The 13,819-nt window shown below is 47.1% G+C and overlaps 14 non-coding genes across 14 annotated transcripts; all 14 read right to left on the bottom strand.

The window, feature by feature from the left end:
- Positions 1-113: 113 nt before the first annotated feature.
- Trnat-agu (transfer RNA threonine (anticodon AGU)) lies at positions 114-185 on the bottom strand. The gene has a single exon. It is a non-coding gene; the product is annotated as a tRNA-Thr (tRNA).
- Positions 186-1,631: 1,446 nt separating this feature from the next.
- Positions 1,632-1,703, bottom strand: Trnat-agu (transfer RNA threonine (anticodon AGU)). The gene has a single exon. It is a non-coding gene; the product is annotated as a tRNA-Thr (tRNA).
- Positions 1,704-2,563: 860 nt separating this feature from the next.
- Positions 2,564-2,636, bottom strand: Trnar-ucg (transfer RNA arginine (anticodon UCG)). The gene has a single exon. It is a non-coding gene; the product is annotated as a tRNA-Arg (tRNA).
- A 1,442-nt stretch (positions 2,637-4,078) lies between these two features.
- On the bottom strand, positions 4,079-4,151 carry Trnar-ucg (transfer RNA arginine (anticodon UCG)). Its single transcript has one exon. It is a non-coding gene; the product is annotated as a tRNA-Arg (tRNA).
- A 489-nt stretch (positions 4,152-4,640) lies between these two features.
- Trnat-agu (transfer RNA threonine (anticodon AGU)) lies at positions 4,641-4,712 on the bottom strand. Its single transcript has one exon. It is a non-coding gene; the product is annotated as a tRNA-Thr (tRNA).
- An 860-nt stretch (positions 4,713-5,572) lies between these two features.
- Trnar-ucg (transfer RNA arginine (anticodon UCG)) lies at positions 5,573-5,645 on the bottom strand. The gene has a single exon. It is a non-coding gene; the product is annotated as a tRNA-Arg (tRNA).
- Positions 5,646-7,083: 1,438 nt separating this feature from the next.
- On the bottom strand, positions 7,084-7,156 carry Trnar-ucg (transfer RNA arginine (anticodon UCG)). Its single transcript has one exon. It is a non-coding gene; the product is annotated as a tRNA-Arg (tRNA).
- Positions 7,157-7,687: 531 nt separating this feature from the next.
- Positions 7,688-7,759, bottom strand: Trnat-agu (transfer RNA threonine (anticodon AGU)). Its single transcript has one exon. It is a non-coding gene; the product is annotated as a tRNA-Thr (tRNA).
- An 863-nt stretch (positions 7,760-8,622) lies between these two features.
- Positions 8,623-8,695, bottom strand: Trnar-ucg (transfer RNA arginine (anticodon UCG)). Its single transcript has one exon. It is a non-coding gene; the product is annotated as a tRNA-Arg (tRNA).
- A 1,442-nt stretch (positions 8,696-10,137) lies between these two features.
- On the bottom strand, positions 10,138-10,210 carry Trnar-ucg (transfer RNA arginine (anticodon UCG)). Its single transcript has one exon. It is a non-coding gene; the product is annotated as a tRNA-Arg (tRNA).
- Positions 10,211-10,729: 519 nt separating this feature from the next.
- Trnat-agu (transfer RNA threonine (anticodon AGU)) lies at positions 10,730-10,801 on the bottom strand. The gene has a single exon. It is a non-coding gene; the product is annotated as a tRNA-Thr (tRNA).
- An 860-nt stretch (positions 10,802-11,661) lies between these two features.
- Positions 11,662-11,734, bottom strand: Trnar-ucg (transfer RNA arginine (anticodon UCG)). Its single transcript has one exon. It is a non-coding gene; the product is annotated as a tRNA-Arg (tRNA).
- A 510-nt stretch (positions 11,735-12,244) lies between these two features.
- Trnat-agu (transfer RNA threonine (anticodon AGU)) lies at positions 12,245-12,316 on the bottom strand. Its single transcript has one exon. It is a non-coding gene; the product is annotated as a tRNA-Thr (tRNA).
- Positions 12,317-13,179: 863 nt separating this feature from the next.
- Positions 13,180-13,252, bottom strand: Trnar-ucg (transfer RNA arginine (anticodon UCG)). The gene has a single exon. It is a non-coding gene; the product is annotated as a tRNA-Arg (tRNA).
- Between the last annotated feature and the right edge of the window lie 567 nt (positions 13,253-13,819).

The following is a 13,819-nucleotide window of genomic DNA, read 5'->3' as shown; positions in this document are numbered from 1 at the left end:
CCTTAATCACATCTGAGAGTAATTCTTAATAAAACTCCTCACGCTAATTGTTCGCCATCACAGATACTGTTTGCTATACGGCCATGACGCGCAACTGATTTCCAAAATTCGTCTTCCTCCTGTGAGGATGGAACTCACGACTCCTGGTTTACTAGACCAGTGCTCTACCACTGAGCTAAAGAGGCGCGGCCTAGCGGAACTTTTGCGTACTTCGCCGCACGGTCGTCTGAATCATCAGACTTCAGCTGACAACACTTCATATTTTTGACTAATATTAGCAGCTATGGTGACCCATTACTGCTTGGCTACACATCTGACACGTAGCCGATGTTCTCTCCAAACAAAATCACCTGCACTTCAGAACATGACTTTCACATGTCTACTAAATCACCTTCACCTTCAAATACAGTTTTCTTGCGACTGATGGAGACGTAGGCAAATTTTAAAGTTGCTATTTCCATTACATCACGTTAATCAGAAAATCGGTAATTTACATCTGCAGCGGAGAAAAATTCCGTTCCGCCCAGGGTAGGGCTCGAACCCACGACCCTATGATTAAGAGTCTCATGCTCTACCGACTGAGCTAGCCGTGCTGCCTCGGTGGGTACCTGCAGGGTAGCAGATCACACAGTACTCGTTTGGGTTGGTTGGTCCCATACAGAATCTCTCCATGCTGCCTAATGTTTTCCTAACGTCACACTCGTCACGTACTTCACTTTTATTTCATAATCATTTCTGAGAGGTAAAGGAATTGCATGACAATCTGCAGAGCTAGCGGCGTCAAAATTAACACACATACTTGACGTGACTCAAAAGCCGAACGAGTTACTTTCCGACGTTGTTTTAGATGTGCAAGTGCCAGTCAAACCTCGCGGTGAGGGCACTCTGCCGACCATTTCGCTAGTTAACACCGGTCTTCTTGTGTGTGTTTCAAGCTCAAGACCATCTCCAAGCACAAAATGGTCAACAGCAACATTCAGACGGTTTCGTACTGCACAATTGCTACATTAAAACGGTATGTTTGTTTCTCAGAACTGGAAAAACACGACCGTGAAAGGGTTCGAACCTGCAATCTTCGGATCCGAAGTCCGACGCCTTATCCATTAGGCCACACCGTCACTGACGACCAAGTACTACTTATATACGATTCATCTCGAAACGCTCACACCCCCTGAGGAATTGTGTTTTCGTTCCACACAGCCGCTGCCTCTTACTCTTTCCCACCCATTCGTTACATTCAACCTCTTACGAGACCGACCAAACATAGACAGGAAAACAAGACCACACACTTTGCGCAATCGGAATCGATGGCAGGGTGTCCCTCGCCGCATTTGCTACGATGGCCATTAGCTACTTCTGCAGAAGCGGCGGCATCGACGGCGACGACGACGACGACGACGACGACGACCGCGAGAGGCTCAGCGATTTGTGAGAAATACATCTATAAAATGTAATTCACACTGCCTCGTCCCACCTTAAGCCGTACCGCTTTGGCAAATGCTTTATCAGCGCCATTCGCCTTAATCACATCTGAGAGTAATTCTTAATAAAACTCCTCACGCTAATTGTTCGCCATCACAGATACTGTTTGCTATACGGCCATGACGCGCAACTGATTTCCAAAATTCGTCTTCCTCCTGTGAGGATGGAACTCACGACTCCTGGTTTACTAGACCAGTGCTCTACCACTGAGCTAAAGAGGCGCGGCCTAGCGGAACTTTTGCGTACTTCGCCGCACGGTCGTCTGAATCATCAGACTTCAGCTGACAACACTTCATATTTTTGACTAATAAAAGCAGCTATGGTGACCCATTACTGCTTGGCTACACATCTGACACGTAGCCGATGTTCTCTCCAAACAAAACCACCTGCACTTCAGAACATGACTTTCACATGTCTACAAAATCACCTTCACCTTCAAATACAGTTTTCTTGCGACTGATTGAGACGTAGGCAAATTTTAAAGTTGCTATTTCCATTACATCACGTTAATCAGAAAATCGGTAATTTACATCTGCAGCGGCGAAAAATTCCGTTCCGCCCAGGGTAGGGCTCGAACCCACGACCCTATGATTAAGAGTCTCATGCTCTACCGACTGAGCTAGCCGTGCTGCCTCGTTGGGTACCTGCTGGGTAGCAGATCACACAGTACTCGTTTGGGTTGGTTGGTCCCATACAGAATCTCTCCATGCTGCCTAATGTTTTCCTAACGTCACACTCGTCACGTACTTCACTATTATTTCATAATCATTTCTGAGAGGTAAAAGAATTGCATGACAATCTGCAGAGCTAGCGGCGTCAAAATTAACACACATACTTGACGTGACTCAAAAGCCGAACGAGTTACTTTCCGACGTTGTTTTAGATGTGCAAGTGCCAGTCAAACCTCGCGGTGAGGGCACTCTGCCGACCATTTCGCTAGTTAACACCGGTCTTCTTGTGTGTGTTTCAAGCTCAAGACCATCTCCAAGCACAAAATGGTCAACAGCAACATTCAGACGGTTTCGTACTGCACAATTGCTACATTAAAACGGTATGTTTGCTTCTCAGAACTGGAAAAACACGACCGTGACAGGATTCGAACCTGCAATCTTCGGATCCGAAGTCCGACGCATTATCCATTAGGCCACACGGTCACTGACGACCAAGTATTACTTATATACGATTCATCTCGAAACGCTCACACCCCCTGAGGAATTGTGTTTTCGTTCCACACAGCCGCTGCCCCTTACTCTTTCCCACCCATTCGTTACATTCAACCTCTTACGAGACCGACCAAACATAGACAGGAAAACAAGACCACACACTTTGCGCAATCGGAATCGATGGCAGGGTGTCCCTCGCCGCATTTGCTACGATGGCCATTTGCTACTTCTGCAGAAGCGGCGGCGGCGACGGCGACGACGACGACGACGACGACGACCGCGAGAGGCTCAGCGATTTGTGAGAAATACATCTATAAAATGTAATTCACACTGCCTCGTCCCACCTTATGCCGTACCGCTTTGGCAAATGCTTTATCAGCGCCATTCGCCTTAATCACATCTGAGAGTAATTCTTAATAAAACGCCTCTCGCTAATTGTTCGCCATCACAGATACTGTTTGCTATACGGCCATGACGCGCAACTGATTTCAAAAATCCGTCTTCCTCCTGTAAGGATGGAACTCACGACTCCTGGTTTACTAGACCAGTGCTCTACCACTGAGCTAAAGAGGCGCGGCCTAGCGGAACTTTTGCGTACTTCGCCGCACGGTCGTCTGAATCTTCAGACTTCAGCTGACAACACTTCATATTTTTGACTAATATTAGCAGCTATGGCGACCCATTACTGCTTGGCTACACATCTGACACGTAGCCGATGTTCTCTCCAAACAAAACCACCTGCACTTCAGAACATGACTTTCACATGTCTACAAAATCACCTTCACCTTCAAATACAGTTTTCTTGCGACTGATTGAGACGTAGGCAAATTTTAAAGTTGCTATTTCCATTACATCACGTTAATCAGAAAATCGGTAATTTACATCTGCAGCGGAGAAAAATTCCGTTCCGCCCAGCGAAGGGGTCGAACCCACGACCCTATGATTAAGAGTCTCATGCTCTACCGACTGAGCTAGCCGTGCTGCCTCGTTGGGTACCTGCTGGGTAGCAGATCACACAGTACTCGTTTGGGTTGGTTGGTCCCATACAGAATCTCTCCATGCTGCCTAATGTTTTCCTAACGTCACACTCGTCACGTACTTCACTTTTATTTCATAATCATTTCTGAGAGGTAAAGGAATTGCATGACAATCTGCAGAGCTAGCGGCGTCAAAATTAACACACATACTTGACGTGACTCAAAAGCCGAACGAGTTACTTTCCGACGTTGTTTTAGATGTGCATGTGCCAGTCAAACCTCGCGGTGAGGGCACTCTGCCGACCATTTCGCTAGTTAACACCGGTCTTTTTGTGTGTGTTTCAAGCTCAAGACCATCTCCAAGCACAAAATGGTCAACAGCATCATTCAGACGGTTTCGTACTGCACAATTGCTACATTAAAACGGTAAGTTTGTTTCTCAGAACTGGAAAAACACGACCGTGACAGGATTCGAACCTGCAATCTTCGGATCCGAAGTCCGACGCCTTATCCATTAGGCCACACGGTCACTGACGACCAAGTATTACTTATATACGATTCATCTCGAAACGCTCACACCCCCTGAGGAATTATGTTTTCGTTCCACACAGCCGCTGCCTCTTACTCTTTCCCACCCATTCGTTACATTCAACCCCTTACGAGACCGACCAAACATAGACAGGAAAACAAGACCACACACTTTGCGCAATCGGAATCGATGGCAGGGTGTCCCTCGCCGCATTTGCTACGATGGCCATTTGCTACTTCTGCAGAAGCGGCGGCGGCGACGGCGACCGCGAGAGGCTCAGCGATTTGTGAGAAATACATCTATAAAATGTAATTCACACTGCCTCGTCCCACCTTATGCCGTACCGCTTTGGCAAATGCTTTATCAGCGCCATTCGCCTTAATCACATCTGAGAGTAATTCTTAATAAAACTCCTCACGCTAATTGTTCGCCATCACAGATACTGTTTGCTATACGGCCATGACGCGCAACTGATTTCCAAAATTCGTCTTCCTCCTGTGAGGATGGAACTCACGACTCCTGGTTTACTAGACCAGTGCTCTACCACTGAGCTAAAGAGGCGCGGCCTAGCGGAACTTTTGCGTACTTCGCCGCACGGTCGTCTGAATCATCAGACTTCAGCTGACAACACTTCATATTTTTGACTAATATTAGCAGCTATGGTGACCCATTACTGCTTGGCTACACATCTGACACGTAGCCGATGTTCTCTCCAAACAAAACCACCTGCACTTCAGAACATGACTTTCACATGTCTACAAAATCACCTTCACCTTCAAATACAGTTTTCTTGCGACTGATTGAGACGTAGGCAAATTTTAAAGTTGCTATTTCCATTACATCACGTTAATCAGAAAATCGGTAATTTACATCTGCAGCGGAGAAAAATTCCGTTCCGCCCAGGGTAGGGCTCGAACCAACGACCCTATGATTAAGAGTCTCATGCTCTACCGACTGAGCTAGCCGTGCTGCCTCGTTGGGTACCTGCTGGGTAGCAGATCACACAGTACTCGTTTGGGTTGGTTGGTCCCATACAGAATCTCTCCATGCTGCCTAATGTTTTCCTAACGTCACACTCGTCACGTACTTCACTTTTATTTCATAATCATTTCTGAGAGGTAAAGGAATTGCATGACAATCTGCAGAGCTAGCGGCGTCAAAATTAACACACATACTTGACGTGACTCAAAAGCCGAACGAGTTACTTTCCGACGTTGTTTTAGATGTGCAAGTGCCAGTCAAACCTCGCGGTGAGGGCACTCTGCCGACCATTTCGCTAGTTAACACCGGTCTTCTTGTGTGTGTTTCAAGCTCAAGACCATCTCCAAGCACAAAATGGTCAACAGCAACATTCAGACGGTTTCGTACTGCACAATTGCTACATTAAAACGGTATGTTTGTTTCTCAGAACTGGAAAAACACGACCGTGACAGGATTCGAACCTGCAATCTTCGGATCCGAAGTCCGACGCCTTATCCATTAGGCCACACCGTCACTGACGATCAAGTATTACTTATATACGATTCATCTCGAAACGCTCACACCCCCTGAGGAATTGTGTTTTCGTTCCACACAGCCGCTGCCCCTTACTCTTTCCCACCCATTCGTTACATTCAACCTCTTACGAGACCGACCAAACATAGACAGGAAAACAAGATCACACACTTTGCGCAATCGGAATCGATGGCAGGGTGTCCCTCGCCGCATTTGCTACGATGGCCATTTGCTACTTCTGCAGAAGCGGCGGCGGCGACGGCGACGACGACGACGACGACCGCGAGAGGCTCAGCGATTTGTGAGAAATACATCTATAAAATGTAATTCACACTGCCTCGTCCCACCTTATGCCGTACCGCTTTGGCAAATGCTTTATCAGCGCCATTCGCCTTAATCACATCTGAGAGTAATTCTTAATAAAACTCCTCACGCTAATTGTTCGCCATCACAGATACTGTTTGCTATACGGCCATGACGCGCAACTGATTTCCAAAATTCGTCTTCCTCCTGTGGGGATGGAACTCACGACTCCTGGTTTACTAGACCAGTGCTCTACCACTGAGCTAAAGAGGCGCGGCCTAGCGGAACTTTTGCGTACTTCGCCGCACGGTCGTCTGAATCTTCAGACTTCAGCTGACAACACTTCATATTTTTGACTAATATTAGCAGCTATGGTGACCCATTACTGCTTGGCTACACATCTGACACGTAGCCGATGTTCTCTCCAAACAAAATCACCTGCACTTCAGAACATGACTTTCACACATGGCTACAAAATCACCTTCACCTTCAAATACAGTTTTCTTGCGACTGATTGAGACGTAGGCAAATTTTAAAGTTGCTATTTCCATTACATCACGTTAATCAGAAAATCGGTAATTTACATCTGCAGCGGAGAAAAATTCCGTTCCGCCCAGGGTAGGGCTCGAACCCACGACCCAATGATTAAGAGTCCCATGCTCTACCGACTGAGCTAGCCGTGCTGCCTCGTTGGGTACCTGCTGGGTAGCAGATCACACAGTACTCGTTTGGGTTGGTTGGTCCCATACAGAATCTCTCCATGCTGCCTAATGTTTTCCTAACGTCACACTCGTCACGTACTTCACTTTTATATCATAATCATTTCTGAGAGGTAAAGGAATTGCATGACAATCTGCAGAGCTAGCGGCGTCAAAATTAACACACATACTTGACGTGACTCAAAAGCCGAACGAGTTACTTTCCGACGTTGTTTTAGATGTGCAAGTGCCAGTCAAACCTCGCGGTGAGGGCACTCTGCCGACCATTTCGCTAGTTAACACCGGTCTTCTTGTGTGTGTTTCAAGCTCAAGACCATCTCCAAGCACAAAATGGTCAACAGCAACATTCAGACGGTTTCGTACTGCACAATTGCTACATTAAAACGGTATGTTTGTTTCTCAGAACTGGAAAAACACGACCGTGACAGGATTCGAACCTGCAATCTTCGGATCCGAAGTCCGACGCCTTATCCATTAGGCCACACGGTCACTGACGACCAAGTAAAACTTATATACGATTCATCTCGAAACGCTCACACCCCCTGAGGAATTGTGTTTTCGTTTCACACAGCCGCTGCCCCTTACTCTTTCCCACCCATTCGTTACATTCAACCTCTTACGAGACCGACCAAACATAGACAGGAAAACAAGACCACACACTTTGCGCAATCGGAATCGATGGCAGGGTGTCCCTCGCAGCATTTGCTACGATGGCCATTTGCTACTTCTGCAGAAGCGGCGGCGACGACGGCGACGACGACGACGACGACGACGACGACGACGACGACGACGACGACCGCGAGAGGCTCAGCGATTTGTGAGAAATACATCTATAAAATGTAATTCACACTGCCTCGTCCCACCTTATGCCGTACCGCTTTGGCAAATGCTTTATCAGCGCCATTCGCCTTAATCACATCTGAGAGTAATTCTTAATAAAACTCCTCACGCTAATTGTTCGCCATCACAGATACTGTTTGCTATACGGCCATGACGCGCAACTGATTTCCAAAATTCGTCTTCCTCCTGTGAGGATGGAACTCACGACTCCTGGTTTACTAGACCAGTGCTCTACCACTGAGCTAAAGAGGCGCGGCCTAGCGGAACTTTGGCGTACTTCGTCCGTACGGTCGTCTGAATCTTCAGACTTCAGCTGTCAACACTTCATATTTTTCACTAATATTTGCAGCTATGGCGACCCATTACTGCTTGGATACACATCTGACACGTAGCCGATGTTCTCTCCAAACAAAATCACCTGCACTTCAGAACATGACTTTCACACATGGCTACAAAATCACCTTCACCTTCAAATACAGTTTCCTTGCGACTGATGGAGACGTAGGCAAATTTTAAAGTTGCTATTTCCATTACATCACGTTAATCAGAAAATCGGTAATTTACATCTGCAGCGGAGAAAAATTCCGTTCCGCCCAGGGTAGGGCTCGAACCCACGACCCCATGATTAAGAGTCTCATGCTCTACCGACTGAGCTAGCCGTGCCGCCTCGTTGGGTACCTGCTGGGTAGCAGATCACTTAGTACTCGTTTGGGTTGGTTGGTCCCATACAGAATCTCTCCATGCTGCCTAATGTTTTCCTAACGTCACACTCGTCACGTACTTCACTTTTATTTCATAATCATTTCTGAGAGGTAAAGGAAATGCATGACAATCTGCAGAGCTAGCGGCGTCAAAATTAACACACATACTTGACGTGACTCAAAAGCCGAACGAGTTACTTTCCGACGTTGTTTTAGATGTGCAAGTGCCAGTCAAACCTCGCGGTGAGGGCACTCTGCCGACCATTTCGAAAGTTAACACCGGTCTTCTTGTGTGTGTTTCAAGCTCAAGACCATCTCCAAGCACAAAATGGTCAACAGCAACATTCAGACGGTTTCGTACTGCACAATTGCTACATTAAAACGGTATGTTTGCTTCTCAGAACTGGAAAAACACGACCGTGACAGGATTCGAACCTGCAATCTTCGGATCCGAAGTCCGACGCATTATCCATTAGGCCACACGGTCACTGACGACCAAGTATTACTTATATACGATTCATCTCGAAACGCTCACACCCCCTGAGGAATTGTGTTTTCGTTCCACACAGCCGCTGCCCCTTACTCTTTCCCACCCATTCGTTACATTCAACCTCTTACGAGACCGACCAAACATAGACAGGAAAACAAGACCACACACTTTGCGCAATCGGAATCGATGGCAGGGTGTCCCTCGCCGCATTTGCTACGATGGCCATTTGCTACTTCTGCAGAAGCGGCGGCGGCGACGGCGACGACGACGACGACGACGACGACCGCGAGAGGCTCAGCGATTTGTGAGAAATACATCTATAAAATGTAATTCACACTGCCTCGTCCCACCTTATGCCGTACCGCTTTGGCAAATGCTTTATCAGCGCCATTCGCCTTAATCACATCTGAGAGTAATTCTTAATAAAACGCCTCTCGCTAATTGTTCGCCATCACAGATACTGTTTGCTATACGGCCATGACGCGCAACTGATTTCAAAAATCCGTCTTCCTCCTGTAAGGATGGAACTCACGACTCCTGGTTTACTAGACCAGTGCTCTACCACTGAGCTAAAGAGGCGCGGCCTAGCGGAACTTTTGCGTACTTCGCCGCACGGTCGTCTGAATCATCAGACTTCAGCTGACAACACTTCATATTTTTGACTAATATTAGCAGCTATGGCGACCCATTACTGCTTGGCTACACATCTGACACGTAGCCGATGTTCTCTCCAAACAAAACCACCTGCACTTCAGAACATGACTTTCACATGTCTACAAAATCACCTTCACCTTCAAATACAGTTTTCTTGCGACTGATTGAGACGTAGGCAAATTTTAAAGTTGCTATTTCCATTACATCACGTTAATCAGAAAATCGGTAATTTACATCTGCAGTGGAAAAAAATTCCGTTCCGCCAAGCGAAGGGGTCGAACCCACGACCCTGTGATTAAGAGTCTCATGCTCTACCGACTGAGCTAGCCGTGCTGCCTCGTTGGGTACCTGCTGGGTAGCAGATCACACAGTACTCGTTTGGGTTGGTTGGTCCCATACAGAATCTCTCCATGCTGCCTAATGTTTTCCTAACGTCACACTCGTCACGTACTTCACTTTTATTTCATAATCATTTCTGAGAGGTAAAGGAATTGCATGACAATCTGCAGAGCTAGCGGCGTCAAAATTAACACACATACTTGACGTGACTCAAAAGCCGAACGAGTTACTTTCCGACGTTGTTTTAGATGTGCAAGTGCCAGTCAAACCTCGCGGTGAGGGCACTATGCCGACCATTTCGCTAGTTAACACCGGTCTTCTTGTGTGTGTTTCAAGCTCAAGACCATCTCCAAGCACAAAATGGTCAACAACAACATTCAGACGGTTTGGTACTGCACAATTGCTACATTAAAACGGTAAGTTTGTTTCTCAGAACTGGAAAAACACGACCGTGACAGGATTCGAACCTGCAATCTTCGGATCCGAAGTCCGACGCCTTATCCATTAGGCCACACGGTCACTGACGACCAAGTATTACTTATATACGATTCATCTCGAAACGCTCACACCCCCTGAGGAATTGTGTTTTCGTTCCACACAGCCGCTGCCTCTTACTCTTTCCCACCCATTCGTTACATTCAACCTCTTACGAGACCGACCAAACATAGACAGGAAAACAAGACCACACACTTTGCGCAATCGGAATCGATGGCAGGGTGTCCCTCGCCGCATTTGCTACGATGGCCATTTGCTACTTCTGCAGAAGCGGCGGCGGCGACGGAGACGACGACGACGACGACGACGACGACGACGACCGCGAGAGGCTCAGCGATTTGTGAGAAATACATCTATAAAATGTAATTCACACTGCCTCGTCCCACCTTATGCCGTACCGCTTTGGCAAATGCTTTATCAGCGCCATTCGCCTTAATCACATCTGAGAGTAATTCTTAATAAAACTCCTCACGCTAATTGTTCGCCATCACAGATACTGTTTGCTATACGGCCATGACGCGCAACTGATTTCCAAAATTCGTCTTCCTCCTGTGAGGATGGAACTCACGACTCCTGGTTTACTAGACCAGTGCTCTACCACTGAGCTAAAGAGGCGCGGCCTAGCGGAACTTTTGCGTACTTCGCCGCACGGTCGTCTGAATCTTCAGACTTCAGCTGACAACACTTCATATTTTTGACTAATATTAGCAGCTATGGTGACCCATTACTGCTTGGCTACACATCTGACACGTAGCCGATGTTCTCTCCAAACAAAACCACCTGCACTTCAGAACATGACTTTCACATGTCTACAAAATCACCTTCACCTTCAAATACAGTTTTCTTGCGACTGATTGAGACGTAGGCAAATTTTAAAGTTGCTATTTCCATTACATCACGTTAATCAGAAAATCGGTAATTTACATCTGCAGCGGAGAAAAATTCCGTTCCGCCCAGGGTAGGGCTCGAACCCACGACCCTATGATTAAGAGTCCCATGCTCTACCGACTGAGCTAGCCGTGCTGCCTCGTTGGGTACCTGCTGGGTAGCAGATCACACAGTACTCGTTTGGGTTGGTTGGTCCCATACAGAATCTCTCCATGCTGCCTAATGTTTTCCTAACGTCACACTCGTCACGTACTTCACTTTTATATCATAATCATTTCTGAGAGGTAAAGGAATTGCATGACAATCTGCAGAGCTAGCGGCGTCAAAATTAACACACATACTTGACGTGACTCAAAAGCCGAACGAGTTACTTTCCGACGTTGTTTTAGATGTGCAAGTGCCAGTCAAACCTCGCGGTGAGGGCACTCTGCCGACCATTTCGCTAGTTAACACCGGTCTTCTTGTGTGTGTTTCAAGCTCAAGACCATCTCCAAGCACAAAATGGTCAACAGCAACATTCAGACGGTTTCGTACTGCACAATTGCTACATTAAAACGGTATGTTTGTTTCTCAGAACTGGAAAAACACGACCGTGACAGGATTCGAACCTGCAATCTTCGGATCCGAAGTCCGACGCCTTATCCATTAGGCCACACGGTCACTGACGACCAAGTAAAACTTATATACGATTCATCTCGAAACGCTCACACCCCCTGAGGAATTGTGTTTTCGTTCCACACAGCCGCTGCCCCTTACTCTTTCCCACCCATTCGTTACATTCAACCTCTTACGAGACCGACCAAACATAGACAGGAAAACAAGACCACACACTTTGCGCAATCGGAATCGATGGCAGGGTGTCCCTCGCCGCATTTGCTACGATGGCCATTTGCTACTTCTGCAGAAGCGGCGGCGACGACGGCGACGACGACGACGACGACGACGACCGCGAGAGGCTCAGCGATTTGTGAGAAATACATCTATAAAATGTAATTCACACTGCCTCGTCCCACCTTATGCCGTACCGCTTTGGCAAATGCTTTATCAGCGCCATTCGCCTTAATCACATCTGAGAGTAATTCTTAATAAAACTCCTCACGCTAATTGTTCGCCATCACAGATACTGTTTGCTATACGGCCATGACGCGCAACTGATTTCCAAAATTCGTCTTCCTCCTGTGAGGATGGAACTCACGACTCCTGGTTTACTAGACCAGTGCTCTACCACTGAGCTAAAGAGGCGCGGCCTAGCGGAACTTTGGCGTACTTCGTCCGTACGGTCGTCTGAATCTTCAGACTTCAGCTGTCAACACTTCATATTTTTCACTAATATTTGCAGCTATGGCGACCCATTACTGCTTGGATACACATCTGACACGTAGCCGATGTTCTCTCCAAACAAAATCACCTGCACTTCAGAACATGACTTTCACACATGGCTACAAAATCACCTTCACCTTCAAATACAGATTTCTTGCGACTGATGGAGACGTAGGCAAATTTTAAAGTTGCTATTTCCATTACATCACGTTAATCAGAAAATCGGTAATTTACATCTGCAGCGGAGAAAAATTCCGTTCCGCCCAGGGTAGGGCTCGAACCCACGACCCCATGATTAAGAGTCTCATGCTCTACCGACTGAGCTAGCCGTGCCGCCTCGTTGGGTACCTGCTGGGTAGCAGATCACTTAGTACTCGTTTGGGTTGGTTGGTCCCATACAGAATCTCTCCATGCTGCCTAATGTTTTCCTAACGTCACACTCGTCACGTACTTCACTTTTATTTCATAATCATTTCTGAGAGGTAAAGGAAATGCATGACAATCTGCAGAGCTAGCGGCGTCAAAATTAACACACATACTTGACGTGACTCAAAAGCCGAACGAGTTACTTTCCGACGTTGTTTTAGATGTGCAAGTGCCAGTCAAACCTCGCGGTGAGGGCACTCTGCCGACCATTTCGAAAGTTAACACCGGTCTTCTTGTGTGTGTTTCAAGCTCAAGACCATCTCCAAGCACAAAATGGTCAACAGCAACATTCAGACGGTTTCGTACTGCACAATTGCTACATTAAAACGGTATGTTTGCTTCTCAGAACTGGAAAAACACGACCGTGACAGGATTCGAACCTGCAATCTTCGGATCCGAAGTCCGACGCATTATCCATTAGGCCACACGGTCACTGACGACCAAGTATTACTTATATACGATTCATCTCGAAACGCTCACACCCCCTGAGGAATTGTGTTTTCGTTCCACACAGCCGCTGCCCCTTACTCTTTCCCACCCATTCGTTACATTCAACCTCTTACGAGACCGACCAAACATAGACAGGAAACCAAGACCACACACTTTGCGCAATCGGAATCGATGGCAGGGTGTCCCTCGCCGCATTTGCTACGATGGCCATTTGCTACTTCTGCAGAAGCGGCGGCGGCGACGGCGACGACGACGACGACGACGACGACCGCGAGAGGCTCAGCGATTTGTGAGAAATACATCTATAAAATGTAATTCACACTGCCTCGTCCCACCTTATGCCGTACCGCTTTGGCAAATGCTTTATCAGCGCCATTCGCCTTAATCACATCTGAGAGTAATTCTTAATAAAACGCCTCTCGCTAATTGTTCGCCATCACAGATACTGTTTGCTATACGGCCATGACGCGCAACTGATTTCAAAAATCCGTCTTCCTCCTGTAAGGATGGAACTCACGACTCCTGGTTTACTAGACCAGTGCTCTACCA

The sequence above is a fragment of the Schistocerca gregaria genome, unplaced genomic scaffold (assembly GCF_023897955.1).
Source record: "Schistocerca gregaria isolate iqSchGreg1 unplaced genomic scaffold, iqSchGreg1.2 ptg000156l, whole genome shotgun sequence".
NCBI classification, from domain to species: Eukaryota; Metazoa; Arthropoda; class Insecta; order Orthoptera; family Acrididae; genus Schistocerca; species Schistocerca gregaria.
The sequence above is the reverse complement of the archived record's forward strand: the minus strand, read 5'-3'. Positions and strand labels throughout refer to the sequence as shown.